The 17,963-nt window shown below is 41.2% G+C and overlaps 1 pseudogene; it reads right to left on the bottom strand.

The window, feature by feature from the left end:
* Window positions 1–15,579: 15,579 nt before the first annotated feature.
* On the bottom strand, window positions 15,580–16,427 carry LOC150089922 (aminoacyl tRNA synthase complex-interacting multifunctional protein 1 pseudogene; annotated as a pseudogene).
* Between the last annotated feature and the right edge of the window lie 1,536 nt (window positions 16,428–17,963).

Here is a 17,963-nt window from a genome sequence, read left to right as displayed (position 1 = left end):
ACAGGCCTCCAATGATACTACATAGTGGGAATGTAGTGTCAACCTGGGATCAGACACCTATACCACCCCAGGAGATTGACATAGGAAGAAGAAACAAAAGACATTACTAATAGCAAAGTGAATAGTACTCAGTGCCAAAATAAAGGTATTCAATTAAATATCACTGTGAAAAAAATTAAGTGTGACTTTAAAATTTGTGACTCAATATGACTGTGAAATTACATTTATTCAATTTTATATCATTGTGACATTAATTAAGTGTGACTTAAAATATAGTGACTCAATATGACTGTGAATCACGTTGTTATGCTGGGACTCTTATAACCTCACTCTCCCACCAGTCTAGGACAGGATTAAGCCCTGCAGGCGGAGGGGGAGATGTACTTAAGGACTCATAGGAAAATAATAGCAAACGGACAATGAAATATCCCCACTCAGGTCAGGATTGAGCCCTGCGGATAATGGGAATAAGAGATATAGGAAACTGCCAACTAGCTTAACTAAGTAGAATAAATAATATTAAAGAGTATATTCCTTTACAGGGTGCTCCAACGCTGGCCAGGATGGGCCCTGCGAGTGCTGGGGGCACGAGCAAATCACAAGGTAGGTGACCTCTCCATAAGCTAATTACCAGAGCTAACATACTTATTAGAAATAATGGAACTCAATATATATAAACATACTAATTAAATAGGCTAAGCTATAATAGTATATATCTAGCAGTTGCTAGCTTTGCCCACTGGGCCCCAAGAAATAGTAGAATCTGGCTGCCTCCACGTGGCTAGGGATGGGAGCGGGGGGTTGGGGTACATCGTGCCCTCGGCCCCCTGCTGCTAAATGCCAGAAGCCAGCCACAAACAACATAAGACAACATACAATTCACACTAAATTACACATTAGAGTAAAACTAAAAATAAAGTAAAAAACTCAACTATAATAATTAAACTAAATTGACTATCCATACAATTAGGGTAATAGTAAATTAGATAACTCCAACCAAATCATTTCCACGTATTTTAACTACTTCCCACGTATAGGGCTAAATTAACTCTTTCTGTTAATTCCTTTTATGTTCTTTGACCTCTTTACTATCAGTTATTTAATTTTATTTTATCTTACTACTTATAAATTTCTTTTCCCTACTCTCTTCTATTCTAACAATTTTCTCTATCTCTTAATTCCTGATTGCTTTCTCTATTCTCTTTTAGTTTCCTTTATTCTTCCCTGCTTCTATTCTCTTTCTTTTCTTAAGAGGACCTATCAACCATACTGCTGGCAAATTAACGCTTAACACACGGCGGACATAGGGGTGACCCTGGAAACCGCCAATAACATACAAAATTACTTTGCAGTCCCCTTTGTATGAAGGAAATATGGCCGCCGAACCAGCGTGGACGTCTGTCGCAACGCTCCGTAAAAGTTCTGTTTAAATATGTGGTTAAACCATAGTTTAAGTTTTAGATTGTGGTCTCCTTCAAAGATGCTGTTTAGAGGATCCCCCTGGTAAGAAATTTTGAACATTCTATTGGGAATTTAGCAGATTACTAGCGTTAGTATCTATATCCTTTGTTTGCCAGACTGCACTGGTCACCATGTGGCTGGCAGCAAGGCTATAGAAAGGCGCCGATATAACGCGGTGGCCACGCTAGTACGCTGCAATTGACTGGGAAGGGTGCCCCACCAGTGTAAACCCGAGCTGGAAGACTGTTCCAACAAACTGTGCCCTCAATTGTGTAAAATGAACTTAAAAAACATGTATTTAGTGACTCCCCCCCACCATAGACTCTACATGGTTTTTGTCTTCAAATTGTGATGTATTTAAGTTATGCAAATATAAGTGTCGCTAACGCCTCCAGCTCCCTGAAATACCCCCCACAGAAATCTGCTCCGTTCTGGGAACATCTCTTAATTTGACTGTTCCCCCCCCACATCTGTATCAGTGGGGGGTAGCCCAAATCTGCTGCCAGCTGTAACTCAGCTACTATTATAGCTACGGACTTGTGGCAACTTCCATTCATCATCAACTTGGCAGTCCTTTCTAGCTGCTGACTAGTACCCGCTAATCCGAAGTTTTTCCGATTATCCGTAAAACCCGAGAACTATAGAAGGAAAAATGGAAAAAACACCTGCAGATGCCCAAATGGGACCGGGAATCGACCCAGCCAGCGTGGACTTGCAGGAAAGCCCAGACAAGGTGAGGAACACCCCAGCACCAAAACGCAAGAACAAGAGGGAGACGCGTAGCCAGACAGAGCAAAAAGAGCAACAAGACCCTGCAATACCACAGATAGACCTGGCAGGTGATAGTAAAAAACAGGACAAACATGTCCTGGACCCTAACATCCCTGAGGGCCCTGTTCTCCAACAAATACTTGTGCTCCGAACGGCACTCGAAACACTTTTTAAAGAACAAACAAATAGAATAACAACAGTGCTTCGGGCCGACATAGTCACCATATGGAGCAAACTAGAGACCATACTTCTTGACACTCAATCAAAGTATGAAATCGCAAACGCCAAACTGGAAGTCTATCAGGAAGGAAGGGCGAAAGAAATGCCACAGCGCGCCCCGTCCTACTCCGACGTGCTGAGGATCAAAACACAAGAACCGCAAGTGTTAACCGCAGAAAACATACCCAAACGAAAGACTCTCCTGCCAACACCACATTTGGTCATCCTCCGACCAACCTCCACAGAGGAACATCCCACAAGCGAAGAGGTAAAAAACACTGTCATTACAAACCTCGCAGGCGATCTAAAAACGACTAAAATAAAGTCAGTCCGCAAAACGCGTAACATAGGTGTGATAATTGAGACACAGACAGCAGAGGATGCTAAAAAGATAATTACAAATCCAAAGATTCAAACCCTTGGCCTGGAAGCAGCGTCACCAAAAAGAAGAGGACCGAGTATTGTAATCTACGACACCGACAAGGATCTGACCCCAGAAATGTTGCAGGATGAACTCTATACAAGAAACCTCCAGCGAGATCACCCAGACATGGAACCCACAAGCCTAATAACACCAAAACATCAAACGAGATCCAGATCAGGCATGGTCACAAATTGGGTCGTGGAACTATCGCCAGCTGCGTGGAAAACCATCAGCCAGCAAAACAGAGTATTTATAAACTGGGGCAGCCACCGCTACAGGGAGCATGTGTCTGTACCCAAATGCTTTAGATGTGGCCGCTTTGGGCACACAACACATACCTGTGCCCAAACCCAGCCTACATGTGGCCATTGCGCTGAACGAGGCCACGAATTTAAATCATGCCCAAAAAAGGACAAACCACCTATGTGTGCAAACTGCAAGTCACAAAAGCTGCAGGCGGATCACTCTATCAGGGACAATAAGTGCCCTATATACCAAAAAGCAAGGAGTACATACCAATTGAGACTCGATTATGGGTACACATCTTAGACCATATAATAACAACAGGGTACTATTTGCACAATTAAACGCCCAGAGGTCCAAGGCAGTTGCCGCGCAGCTGACCAGGACAGCAAACAAGGAAAACCTGGATATCTTGCTCATCCAGGAACCATATACGCACAGTAAGAAGGTCAAGGGATATCCCCTGAAGTATAAAATCGTGCAAACTGATGATGAAACGCCATGGGCCGCCATTCTAATCAGAAATCCAGACTACACAGTCACCAAAATCACAAATTACTGTCTCTCGTGGGCTGTATGTGCCCACGTCATCACTGCACTGGGCGAATTTTATGCAGTATCGCTTTACTGTCGGCCAGGAGAAGATATCCTCCCAGCTATAACTTACCTGCAAAATGTTCTGGAGGAATTCCCGAATGCTAAAATCGTAGTGGGCGCTGATGCAAACTGCCGTTCGCCGGCGTGGTTTAGTGAAACCCCGGAGCGACGTGGCGCGGTTAATGGACAACACCTGGAGGAGTATCTGGCAAACAGTTGCTATATGATCCTTAACAAACCAAACAACCTACCAACATTTTCAAACACGATGTGGGAGGCCACGATTGATGTTACTTTGGCTACCAGATCTCTAGCGGACCACATTGCATTCTGGACTGTCAGAGAAGACTGGACCTCATCTGATCATCGAACAATTACCTTTCAACTAAACCGGAAACTAAATAGACAAATGGTACATAGACAAATGCAACACAGATATGCTGTTGAGAAGGCAGACTGGCCTCTCTTCCAGGAGTCATTACGTACAGCTGCTCAAGCACTTGACACAGAAGGACTAGACCCAGATAGACACCAAGCTAAAATTGTCAAGCTTATCACAGATGCAGCAAACAATTCCATAAAGCGGAAAAAACCTACTCCGGGAGCTGTTCCCTGGTGGTCCCCAGAATTACAACAACTCAGACGTGTGGTAAACACCTGCCGAAAAAATTTTCAACGTGCCAGGCGTAGCTGGCCTGCAGTAGAGGTGGAAGCACTACGACAACAGTACCGAACGGCCAGGAATCAATATACAGCAAAGATCCGTGAACGAAAACAACGCTCCTGGGAGCACCTAGTATCCACAGTTGGAAACGACAACCCCTGGGGAGTGGTCTACAGAGTGACCACAAATAAACTCCCCAGAGGCGAAGTCATCCCCACAACCAAGAAGCCACAAGGGGAGTACACCAAAACGTGGTAGGAATCCATCAATAATATCCTAGATGCCATGTTCCAGAAACACCTGGATCCAACCACCCCAGAACAAACATCGCTCTGCCTAAGAAATAGTACCTACACAACAATCGAAGAGGAGGAGCCCTTTACTAGGATCGAACTGGACATTGCAGCCGCCAAACTAAGAAACAGGAAATCACCAGGTGCAGACTTATTAGAGCCAGAAATCGTAAAAAAGGCGGTTGAGACTATCCCAGAAAAAATACTAAATTTATTTAACCAGTGCCTAAAAGAAGGCTATTTCCCACACACCTGGAAAACGGCAACGCTTCGGCTCATCCTCAAAAATCCAACAAAGCAGCAGGATCTCCCAGGGTCCTACAGACCCATAGCCTTGCTGTCTGTACTGAGCAAACTGATGGAACACCTTCTACGAAATCGGATAGAAACTCACTACTCAAACGCAGGCCTTCAATCCCGAAATCAGTTCGGGTTCAGAAAAGGATACTCCACCGTAGATGCATTGGAAAATATTGTTAACGCCGCAACCACAACCAACCGAAAGTACTTCCTCGTCATCGCAATAGATTTTGCTGGGGCGTTTGACACTCTCTGGTGGCCAAGTGTCCTCAGCAGGCTCCGGGAGGCTAACCTGCCAGCAAATCTATACAAATGCATCAGTACATACCTCTCAGACAGATCAGTCACAGTCACTACTCCGTATTGCTCCGTATCACGGCTGATACACAGAGGATGCCCACAGGGTTCCGTTCTGGGCCCTCTTCTTTGGAATGTCGTCCTAGACGGCTTCCTAAATCTCAACCTTGGAAACGTCACATCCCAGGCTTACGCAGACGATCTTATTCTGATGCTTGCTGAGGACTCCAGAGCACAATTAGAGAACTCCGCAAATAGAGCAGTCACTATCCTGCAAGACTGGGCTGACAACAACAAACTCACAATTTCTCCAACCAAGACATGTTCAGTCCTACTCAGGGGGAACCTAGATATTAGGAGGCCTCCCCAAATCAAAGTCCAGGGGAAAACCGTCAAACTCGCAACGGAATTAAAACATTTGGGAGTCATGCTCGATAGGAATCTATCCTTCACACCACATCTGACATACATCAGGAATAAAATCAGAAACTATTCTGCACTCTTTGCAAGAGTCACCCGTAAGGACTGGGGCTTGAGGAAAAGGACCCTCGCCCTCTTCTATACGACAGTATTCCTGCCAGCCATTTCATATGCCTCCGGAGTCTGGTACCACAAAGCGACCACCGCGGTCAACAGGAGAAAACTCGAGACGATACAAAGATATACCCTGCTAACGATCTCCAGAGCCTGCAGGACGGTGAGTACTCACGCACTGCAGGTCCTTATGGGTGCCCTCCCCCTGGACCTGGAGATCATTCGTCGCGGAATCCTACACCACCTCAGCAAAGGAAAAACGTCCACCTGCCTGAACTACACGATTGACTTAGCCAATGACCCTAAAATGGAAAAGAAGCGACTCACACTGCATCTCCAACAGACCTGGCAAACCCGCTGGGAAAATTCAATCAAAGGTGAAATCACTCGGAAATTCGTGCCGACAATTCAGACGGTATATCCAAAATATCCCCACTGGCTGTCTCCAGGACTCCTCGTCACATACCTACTTACCGGACACGGTGCATTCAGACACAAGTTATCAGGCTTCCGACTCAGTGACACTCCTCTCTGCCACTGTGGCCAAACAGAAACATGGGAACACCTCATGTATCACTGTCACCTGTATCAAGATCTACGCTGCCGGCTCATCACTGAAATTCGATTCACACTGCAAAACCAGGAACACCTCATCCTAGAAGAAGACAGCTACAAAGCGCTAACAAAATTCGCTCAGGGCCTCTTTAGCAGAAGACGGACCTTCCCCCAGCCGCAACCACTGCAATGAAGAGAATGCAAGTACCCATCAAAGCTGCCCATAATCAGAAAAACAATTCGACACCACTATGGACCACCAGAACAAATCAAACCCCCAGGGATCCGACTTCATAACAGAAGAAACAAAATGAAATCGCAAATGCACATCCAAGCTGACTGGACTAAATAACCTCGGATGGGATCTTAACCAATGAATGGCTACAAAATAAACTGGACTTTGTAAACCTCGGATGGGACAATGTCCCAAAAATGACATTCCACCGACCGAAGAGACTGCAGAGCCTCTCTGCACACTAGCCTTATTGGCGATCTGACCTGGCGCCCTTGCCTGGTCCACTTTTCTTCCCTTTCCCTGGCCGGGGGGGAAGTGATGGTTCCTCTATCTCCTTCCCTCCTTGCCACCCACACTTTCCCTTCTGGTGGGGCATGGGCATGCCCCCCCAAATCTTGGAGTCACCCTCCCTATCGACTCCATTCTTCTGTCTGTCGCCCCCCCCAGCCTTCAGTCTCCCTCCCACTCTACCTGCACGCAAGCGAAAGCCCCACACATCCAAACTTAATTACAGCCAAATTTGATTCGCCCACAATTTTCGGCCTCACAATTCTAGCACAACCACCACGCGATAACCTCTCAAATTTTTTTTTTTATTTATTTATTTATTTATTTATTTTATTATTTTATTTTTATTTTATTTTTTTATTTATTTTTTTTATTATTTATTTTATTTTATTATTTTTTTTTTTTTTTAGGTCCTAGCCACTGAAATCTCAGGAAACTAGGTGGCAGGACCTGCCAGAGTACTTATTTAAAATATTGGTGTACCTGGTCTGCCTCCACGGGGCAAAGTGTGGGCAACGTCTGGCCTCAGCAGAGGCCTGGCGGCTAAATGGCCAGAAGAACAACGGTACACAACACTACTCATCTACAATATCCATACACTTTTAAATCTCTGGCCTTTACAGTGTACTGTATCACACGACAATGTAAACTACGCGGAGATGGGGGAAACCCCTGGTGCCGTTTGACCCCAAACACACTTTACACTTTACACTTTACACAGTCCCCTTTGTATATCAAGCTTAATATCCAAGTTTGGAGACGATACAAAGGTTGGCAGGGTTGTTAAGGACACTACTGATGCTATGTTGCTGCAACAGGATCTGGAAAGGTTGAGCAGATGGGCTGAGAGGTGGCAAATGAAGTTTAACCTTGACAAATGTAAAGTACTACATATGGGAAACAGCAACCACAGAGCAACGTATCAACTCTTTAGTACTACACTGACAGTGGTAGAGAATGAAAAGGACCTGGGAGTAATTGTGCAGGCAGATATGAAGTTCTCTGAGCAATGCAGATGGGCTGCAAGAGTAGCTCATGGTGCCTTGTCCATGATATACAGGAATTTTTATAGCAGGGATAAGGTGATTATTCCCTTGTATAAGGCAATGGTCAAGCTACACCTTGAGTACTGTATACAGGTCTGCAGGCCTCATTTCAAGAAGGATGTAGAATTACTGGAACGAGTACAGAGAAGTGCAACAAGATTAGTGAATGGAACAAAGGGTTACTCTTACGAAGAAAGGCTTAAATTTTGCAAATTACAGTGTCTGGAGACTAGGCACCGGCAAGGTGATCTGATAGAGGTGTATAACGGCTTGAATGGTTTGAGCATGCTCAATGCTGATGGGATTTTTTTCTCTTGCTCAGAATAATCACCTGAGAGAGTATAAATTCAAATTGAGGAAAGACAGGTGTAGGATAGATGTGCGGAAATTTGCCTTTAGCCTGCAGGTAGTTGGTTGGTGGAACAGACTTCCATCCCTTGTTGTGGAAGTTGATAGCCTAAATAAATTTGAGGCTCAGCTGGACAGGTATTTCAAACGAATGGTGGGATGAAGTGCAAGTTTTTTTTGGCTGATGCTGCATAAGCTTGCTTTCTTGCATCATATGCCGCTACTAATGCTAATGCTAATTTTGAGAGCACCCATCAAATATTACTTAGCTTTGCCTTAACTGTTAATAAATATCTTTTGTTTATATTTCTATTTGTGATGTTAGTCATTAATGTAACATACCATCACAAAAAAGGGGTTAGAAATGTGAAATTCCTAGGTGATGCACTTCTTTGAACACCAGTGTATGTTGCAATTAGTTACAATACTTTTATTGAAACAATACTAGCTCCTTTTGCTGCATTACTTACTTGAAGAGGATTAGTATATATCCTGTCTCCTTGTGTCACCCTTTACTCTGATCTTATAATGTGACTCATTCTGTTTAAAAAACAAAGTATGGAGCATAACTTAAATCTATGTTATGAAATTTATTTCAGTGACTCCTTGTATCACTTTTTGCTCCTCATGTTTTTGCAGGGAAAGTATTTGCTTACCTTAGTGAAGAGGATAAATACATATATGCTGACTCCTAGTGTCACTTTTTACTCTTGATCTGATGTGGTTCATTATACTGTAACGTATATCCTATATGGTTCCTTGTACAATTCCTAGTATCTAATGACACTGAGTCAATGTCTTTGACTCTCAATAACACTTTGCACTCTTTATGTTGCATCCTGTTCTGACATTGAATGTGATTCATTGTCGTATCTAGCACATTTATTGCCATCAATTTTCTGCACTTTTAGGGCCTGTGAGGATTATTGCAGTTTTGCTGTGAATTATTTCTTTAAATTCATGTAGTGCAGCCTTGATGTGCACGACTTGGTAGTTGTTGATCATGTGGCTTTGTAGAGAATATAATCTTATAGACTTTTGTAATTACCTGTGACCATACTGTTATTTGCCTTTATCCTATGTTGACTTCATTAGATCAATGATCCTTGTGTCACGTTCGTCTTGTTTCATGTTGTCTCATTGTGCCATATAATTTGTCGTGGTTCCTTGCACCAGTTTATATTTCTGACTTTAATTCTAACATGTCATGTGATTAGTTGTTATTTGGTTTTTAGGAGCATTAGCAACTAAGGCCATATTGCTTCGGAGATATACGGTGGCCATTCGCTGACCTTTCCGCATCCTCCGTATGTGGTGGTCACTGGCTCGAATCCCGGCCTAACTGAATTCTCTCAGCTTGTTTTATGACCTTGTAATTTATGATCATTTGTATATATGTATAGTGGATTTGCCAGTTTCTGGCTGGGAGCCACTTTTTAATAAAAATGTAAAAAAAAAAAACAAAACAAAAAAAAAAAAAGAACACTTCTGGGAGGAGAACCACCAAATTTCTCCAGGCAATGTCAGAGAAATCTTTTTAATTATATTTCATATTGTGAATACCTTCACAATGAGTTGCATGGTATTGCACTACCTCCAATAAGTAACGCCTCACCTATGGAGAAGACTACTTATTCTTGGTGGATGCCACAATCCAGACGGCACCGTTTCAAAGCTTACTGGTTTCTCATCAGTGGGTGGGCAGGTGCCCTGTAGTTACAATTTTGACAACCCAGTTATGAAGTATAACTCCACAATATGAGATATAATTAAAACAATTCATTAAAACTACCTGAGCGGTATAAATGATGTGTGCATTAACCCATGCATAAATAAACTTCTTCATACTCTAAGGCTTTAGCCAACAAATGTCTTTTTGACTAAACCATTGCACACTATCTGGCATCTCTCAATGTGAAGTTGTACTTCATAACTGAGTTGTCACTATTGCAACTACAGGGTACCTGCCCACTCACTGATGTCAAGCCAATAAACTTCCAAATGCTGCCATCTGGGTGATGCTACCTGCTGAGAATAAGTAACAATAGTCTTCTTCAGAGGTGAAGCAATACCATGGCAACTCATTGTGAAGGTATTTGCAATATGAGATATAATTAAAATGTCGCATTAAAACTACCCGGGTAGTATAAATGATGTGTGTGCATTAACCCAGGGAAAAATAAACTTCTTCATACCCTGAGGCTAAATTTAGCCAACAGATGTCTTTCAGATATTTTGAGTTATTCTTAAATTCATGAAAAACTGGTAAAAGATGTAAATTTTTTGTGTCGACATGATTTATCGTGTGTTACGTCTGTACAAGTGCGTTCACAGGCTGATTTGCATGTTGTGCAGTAGGCACTGAAAAACTCGAAGTGCTGCATGTATTACCTTCTAAAAAAATTTTAAAAAAAGATGAGAAAGTTTCATTGATAGTTCTTGAGGCCGATTACTAAGTGCACTGCATTTGGCTTTTCCAACAATAAATCACTCCTATCACTCTCAAATTTCCTGAAACAAAACTCACACCTTTTCCCATTACTTTAAGCTTTTCGCTATTCTGCTGGTTCCTAATCCCTGAGATCAATGAGGATTACCTGCCACTAAAAATGGTGAGGTACCCTAGAAATTAAATTTTTTGTAATTAAAAAATTACAAATTAGTTACAGAGCAGTCCATTTTCTTGGCTGCTTTGTAATCACCAAGTTATCCCTGGTAGAAACGATGTCTGGACTACTGACCTCTCTGTTTTGACAATGACACTGGCTTTTCCTTATTCCTCAACCTGCATTAGAAATTTGCATTAACAGTTTTTGCACCGTAAGAAACTCTGACAAAGATGATTTTTGAATCTTGGAATTCACAACCGTTTTTGGTTGCATGAACGGTTGCGAATACATTGTATCCTGGAATTCACAAAAGCAGCAACTCTTGTAATAAACACTTAGGCCAACATAGCAGGGTAACTGTAGTTCAAGCTCACATGACTGCTAAATACGGTGCTATTTTTTTTATTCTCTCTTTCTCTATCTTGTGAACATTTCTAACCATACAGTCGTCACACAGTATAGAGTTCTATTACTTATTGTTTGGTTGTGCCAAGACGCATTGAGACCATTCTGATGCAGACTTTATGAAGTACCAGGTGTCTCTAGGTATAATAACCATTGCCAAACTGCATCTTACAGTTTCTGGATATTCGATTGTATGGATCCAGGCAGAATGGCCCATTCTACAACGTCCCACACATGTTCAAGTGGGCTGAGATTGAGTGAGTTTGGTGGCAATGGAATATGGAGAACTCACCTGAATGATTGTGAAACCAATTCCACACTGTTATAGCCCTATGACACAGAGCACTGTCTTGCTGAAAGATGCCTTGGTGGTATGGGAAAACCGTCATCACAAATGGGTAAATATGTTCAAGAATGATGGACCTGTATGAGTCTCCATTGAGGTTCTAATTGACAAGTACCAAGGTCTTCCAGCTAAACATGCTCCATATCACTATGCTAATCCTGGTGGTCAGTACACTCTCTGTGCAGCCTGGTCCACGATCCACATGTTCAATATGCCATGCTGGCATTCATCCATCCACACGGTGCAGCTGATTCATCAGAATAGAAACCCCGTTTCCAGCCATCTGCTATCCAATGGCTCTGCTTCCACATCCACTTTTTATTGAATTCTTCACAGCATATCAGTCTAAGGAATGCTGTAGTACCAGCCTCTGCCCTTATATAGAGAGGGTGCACTTTGTGGAGGCAGCTGTTGGGATGAAGTCACTGTTGACGTTTATCCTAATGCAAAGGTATCTCAGATATTTCTTCAATGAAAAACATTATAAAACCGAAGAAAAAGTTTTTTTTTTTTTTTTTATTAAAAACCTGTTGCATAATTTGTGTGCACTGGTTTCACCAAATAATATTTTAACTGACCTTGCATTATGTAACTTGCAGTGGTGCATCATTATGAGCTTGGAACCTGGTGGAACATTTCTTAATTTCTCCTAAAGGTCATTTTTCTACTTTCATTTTACACCCTGAGCCCAGAGTCTTGCTTTAGCCAAACCACCTTTACCATTAGACACGCCACTGGTAATTTGTGAATAGACCCAGGGCAAAGCCTGATTTTTGAGGTGCAGTGATGTGGTTACTCCAGGCTCTAAGGTTGGGGCACCAACAAATGAAATCATTGTTGATCAAGGTCCCCAAGTTTTATATTTTGGGCTCCTAACAATCAATACTCCTAAAAATATGTGCAGCAGCAGCAGCATTCCAGACAATCTAAGTCCAACACTGACCCTTAGTAATTTATTGCATTGTGCACCTCAGAAAACTTACTGTGGTGCTATTTTAAATTGTATAATTTATAATAGCATATAGGCCTTAATACACACATCAGTAGTCTGATTATTAAAGAAATGTCTGATCATATCATTGTGCACACACACTGGCATGATTGGCATCATATGGTTGACATCAAGAAACAAGGCAGTTTGGAAAGTTACAGCAAAGTTTCTTGTAAACACATTTAATTTACAGTTACATATAGGGCATTCTTGAGCGTTAAAATTCAATACTTGGGAAAGTTCCCCAAAGAAAGAGATACAAATTCCAAGTCGCAACATTGCTTTGCAGCTCCAGTAGAAACATTCCATATTTCAAAAGAAGTTTAAGATCTATGCACTATACAACCAGCGGAGCAATAGGGTATACACAGTGCGCCAATTAAATAACAAGACTGTGTGTGCTCTGCATTTAGTATTAACGTAAGAGGCCAAAACAGTACACAATTACATCCGCTAGAGCAGTGGTTTTCAACCGGAGTACCGCAACAACATTCCAGGGGTGCTATGTAATTTGGATTTAAGTTAAACTTATTTTTTTAAAATTTATATATTTATTTCATTATAAAAAGGTGTACGGTATCTTTTTTAATTTTGTGGTGGTCTATAATTGATGTTTATTTAGTACCTCTATATAAAGAATAAAATTATACAGTATATATATAATTTGTATTACGAATTGTAATTCTGTTTATAGCTATATTATTGTAATAACTATCATGTAATGTATTTTTTAATATTATATACAGGGTGTCTCAAAAATGCACGGCATAACTTCAGGAATGAGTTCCTCATATGTAGACGATAAAAATATTTTATATCAACATAGTTCTGGAAATGCTTCGTTCCCGAGTTATTAACAGGAGTGTCTTATCTCCCACAGGTGATTTTCTTCTTCACAAGGTACTGACAGAATCTGGTGGTTTTCCATTCAGACCATGTACTCAAATCAGGAGCAAGCGGATATGCACTTTATGTACAGTTTGGCGGACGGCAATGCTTTGGAGGCTTGTCATTTGTACCACTAAAGGTTCCCAGAATGAAGATGTCCAGACAGGAAAATGTTTGAAGGTATCCATCGCTGCCTTTGTGAACATGGGACCTTTACACCTCGTGCTGCCGACAGAAGACGACCAAGATCTACGACTCCTGAAGTAGAGGAGGAGATTTTGGATGTTGTTCATGCCACTCCTGGAATCAGCACACGCAGAATAGCAATGCAACTGGCTGTTCAACGTTCGACTACTTGGAGTGTTGCGAGAACACCAACTGTATCCTTACCATCTGCAACGGGTACAGGCCTTGTTGCCAGATTACTTTGCACGAGTAATGTTCTACCAGTGGTTCTTGCAGCAGTGTGGTACAACTCCTCACTTTCCTGCCTTAGTGATATTCACAGATGCACGATTCACACGAGACGGAATCCAAAACTTTCACAATCAGCATGTATGGGCTGAGGAAAACTCACATGCAATATTCTTCCATCACATCACCAACAGCGGTTCAGCCTCAACATCTGGGTGGGTGTTTTTGGTGGTAAGTTATTTGTGCCCCATGTACTTCCAAACAATCTCACAAGGCAGGCGTACAGAAACTTTTTGGAAAACATTCACCAACAAGCACACTTCATGCACAATGGCGCTCCTGCACATTTCAGCCACCTAGCCCGTAATTACCTGAATTGAAGGTTTCTTGGTCAGTGGATAGGTAGAGGTGGACCAAATGCCTGGCCTCCACGATCACTGATTTAAACCCACTAGATTTCTTCTTGTGGGGCCACTTAAAGTCATTGGTGTATTCGACTCCGGTAGCTGATGTGGAAACTCTCCACAATTGAATTGTGGCAGGTTGAGAGACATCCTGACACAAATCAATTTGGCATCGTCTTTGCGAATCCATGAGACGTCGATGTGAGGCCTGTATTCAGGCAGAAGGTGGACATTTTGAACAATTATTATAAGGTGATGTGAACAGTTAAGTGTCATAGACAGACCTTCAAAACTTGGAAACCAAGCATTTCCAGAACTATGTTGATATAAAATATTTTTATTATCTTCATATGAGGAACTCATTCCTGAAGTTATGCCATGTATTTTTGAGACACCCTGTATGTATATATATATATATACACACACACACACAGAGAGAGAGAGAGAGAGAGAGAGAGAGAATCGGATCTAACAGGAAGAAAATTGAGTAGGGGTGCTACAAAATAAAATAAATTACTTAGGGGGTGCAGTTATTAAATTTTATTGTAAGTTGGGAAAAAGTGCTACAGAAACTTCTGATGATTTAAAAAAAGTTTATGCTGATGAATGTTTGTCTCCACCAAGAGTGTTTGAATGGTTTTCTTGTTTTCGTAAAGGATGCAAATTGTTAGAGGTTGATTCCCGGCCTGGCCGCACCAATGCACCCACACATTCTGCCGTCAACACCAAGCAATTTTTGGCAAAAAAATCAATTCCAGCCATTGAACACCCCTAAATTCACTGGATTTGGTTCACGCAAATTACTTTTTGTTCCTCAAAATGAAAACAACCATGAAAGGAACATGATAAGGGACGATACAGGACATCCAGGCTGCAGTGACTGACAAGCTGAAAGGGGTACCAGAAATGTTTTCAAAACCTGTATAAAATATGTAAACATCGGAGGTGATTACTTCAAAAATATATAACCTTACTTTGCCGTTAGTGTTATTCTTTTTTTTGTAGTAGTAGTAGTAGTGTCAGTCTCGTTATTTAATTGGCACACTGTGTATTTCAAAAAGGCAAGAGCTAAATCCCAAGTTTTTTAGATTTATAAGGCCTTACCATATTGTGAACACAACACAAATACAATGTGTACTTTTTTTTTTTTTTTATTATAGCAACTAATAATAAATCAATATACTTTTGTATAATCTACTTGTTATCAATGGGATGGCAGTACATATGAAAGCATCAATATTTTTCATATTTCAAATTATGAATGACAGGTGTTCTTTTATTTAATCTGGGCATTAGCCATAGAGGCTCTAATTACTCCTTTGTTCCCTACCACAAATGGTTTCCCCTTATATGTAGCAATGAAATCATCATTTGTTTTCAGATCATGTATAATACATTCGAGTAGCTTCTTCTTGAGTTCGACATCTGGTTCTCCTTGATATCCTTCAACTGTTACCTTTTCTCCAGGAACACAGTCTAAAGGTGGAATCAACATTTCAGTATTTTCTGGAGATGATGCACATATTAACATTGCCTGTGACAACACACCACGCAGTTTGGAAGGTTTCACATTGCAAAGGACTACAACTAAACGATTCTGCATTTCTTCAGCAGGAACAAATTTAACAAGTCCTGAGACAACAGTTCTAGGATTTTCTTCACCTACATCTATCTGTTCAACGTACAGTGACTCAGCATCACTATGTTTCTGAACTGCTAATATTTTGCCAATGCGAAAATCCAAGCGGCTAACATCAGTAGGCCTTGAATCATCTTCTTTAGCAGATTTTTTAGTTTTCTTCTCTTTTTTTACTATTCTTTCATTTTCTGTGGAATACACTGCATTAGTCGCAGAGAAGTTTACATAAGTTGGAATACAGGGAATCATCTCTCTGCCACTCTGGACTTCAGCTACACCAATAAGCTTGTTGAAAATTAAATTCAGTGTACAGTTTTTCTTAGATGTAACTTCTTCAGAATTATTATTTAGAATAACATCCTTCATACCTTGGATACCAGCTCTGATGGATCCAATCATTTTATCAGCTAATTTAGCTCTTGGAGCAAAGTGAAAAAAAACTTGACCTACAGGCATTTCTAATTAGAATTTAAGATTTGAATTCGGATAACCTAGAAAGAAAATGAGTTAATCAGAAAATTAGAAATTTTAAGAACTTATGAAATTTTAAAACCTGCCATATAATAAGTTATCTAATTTAACCACGACTTGCTCCTGTCACTTGCTCAAGTCATATGACTTGCTCAAGTCTGAGGCAAAGATATGGATGCACTTTTTTTTTAATAATGTTATACTCCACATAAAATAAGGGTTTCTGTGAACTGAATATCCTCTATTTCGGGTTCAAGCTTTAACAGCTGCAAACCTTTGAATCCATTCCAGGTCAAAATTCAGCAATGATAAGTTCAATTGATAAGGTGACCAATCTATCCAACAAACCTTGTGTTATCATGGAATGGAGGTAACATCAGCATTAGTACTAGTGGCATATGACGCAAAGCAAGCTTATAAAGCATCAGAAAAAAAAAACCCGTTCACCTATCCATTCGCCCTAAACATTTGTCCAGTTCTTCCTTGAATTTATTTAAGCTATCAACTTCCATGACAACAGATGGAAGTTTTTTCCAGTAATCAACCACTCACTAGCTAAAGGCAAATTTCTGCACATCTGTTCAACTGTCTTTCCTTAATTTGAATTATGCCCCTTTGGTGTGTAATCTGAGCAAGAGGAAGAATCCCATCAGCACTGAGCTAGCTCAAACCATTCAAAGTCTTATGTACCTTGCTGGTCATAACAGGAGCTAGTTATTGTGGGTGACTCAATTTGTCAGGGAAAAGAGAAATATATTGTGTGAAAAAGGATAGCTGGAATAGGACCAGGGTGTGTCTGCCAGGGGAAAAAGTTGATGACATTGTAGGACACATATATAATCTTTTAAGGGCACAAAAGGTAATACTGTTGTTGTACACGTAGGCACTAATGACATTAAGCATAGGAGATCTGCAGATTTACTAACCAAGTAAATCTGCAGATTTTTGGCAGGGTTGTCAAGGACACTACTGACACTATGCTGCTGCAACAGGATCTGGAAAGGTTGAGCAGATGGGCTGAGAGGTGGCAAATGAAGTTTAACATTGACAAATGTAAAGTACTACACATGGGAAACAGCAACCCCAGAGCAACGTATCAACTCTGTGGTACTACACTGACAGTGGTAGAGAGTGAAAGAGACTTGGGGGTGATTGTGCAGGCAGATATGAAGTTCTCTGAGCAGTGCAGACGGGCTGCAAGAGTAGCTCATGGAGTATTGTCAATGATATACAGGAATTTTTCCAGCAGGGATAAGGAGGTGATTATTCCATTGTATAAGGCAATGGTCAGGCCACACACCTTGAGTACTGTATACAGGTCTGGAGGCCTCATTTCAAGAAGGATGTAGAGCTGCTGGAACGAGTACAGAGAAGGGCAACAAGATTAGTGAATGGAACAAAGGGGTGCTCTTACGAAGAAAGGCTTAAGTTTTGCAAATTACAGTGTCTGGAGACTAGGCACCAGCGAGGTGATCTGATAGAGGTGTATAAAGCCTTGAATGGTTTAAGCATGCTCAATGC

The sequence above is a fragment of the Mastigoproctus giganteus genome, chromosome 2 (genome assembly GCF_048544385.1).
Source record: "Mastigoproctus giganteus isolate SK-2022 chromosome 2, ASM4854438v1, whole genome shotgun sequence".
NCBI lineage: Eukaryota > Metazoa > Arthropoda > Arachnida > Uropygi > Thelyphonidae > Mastigoproctus > Mastigoproctus giganteus.
The sequence above is the reverse complement of the archived record's forward strand: the minus strand, read 5'-3'. Positions and strand labels throughout refer to the sequence as shown.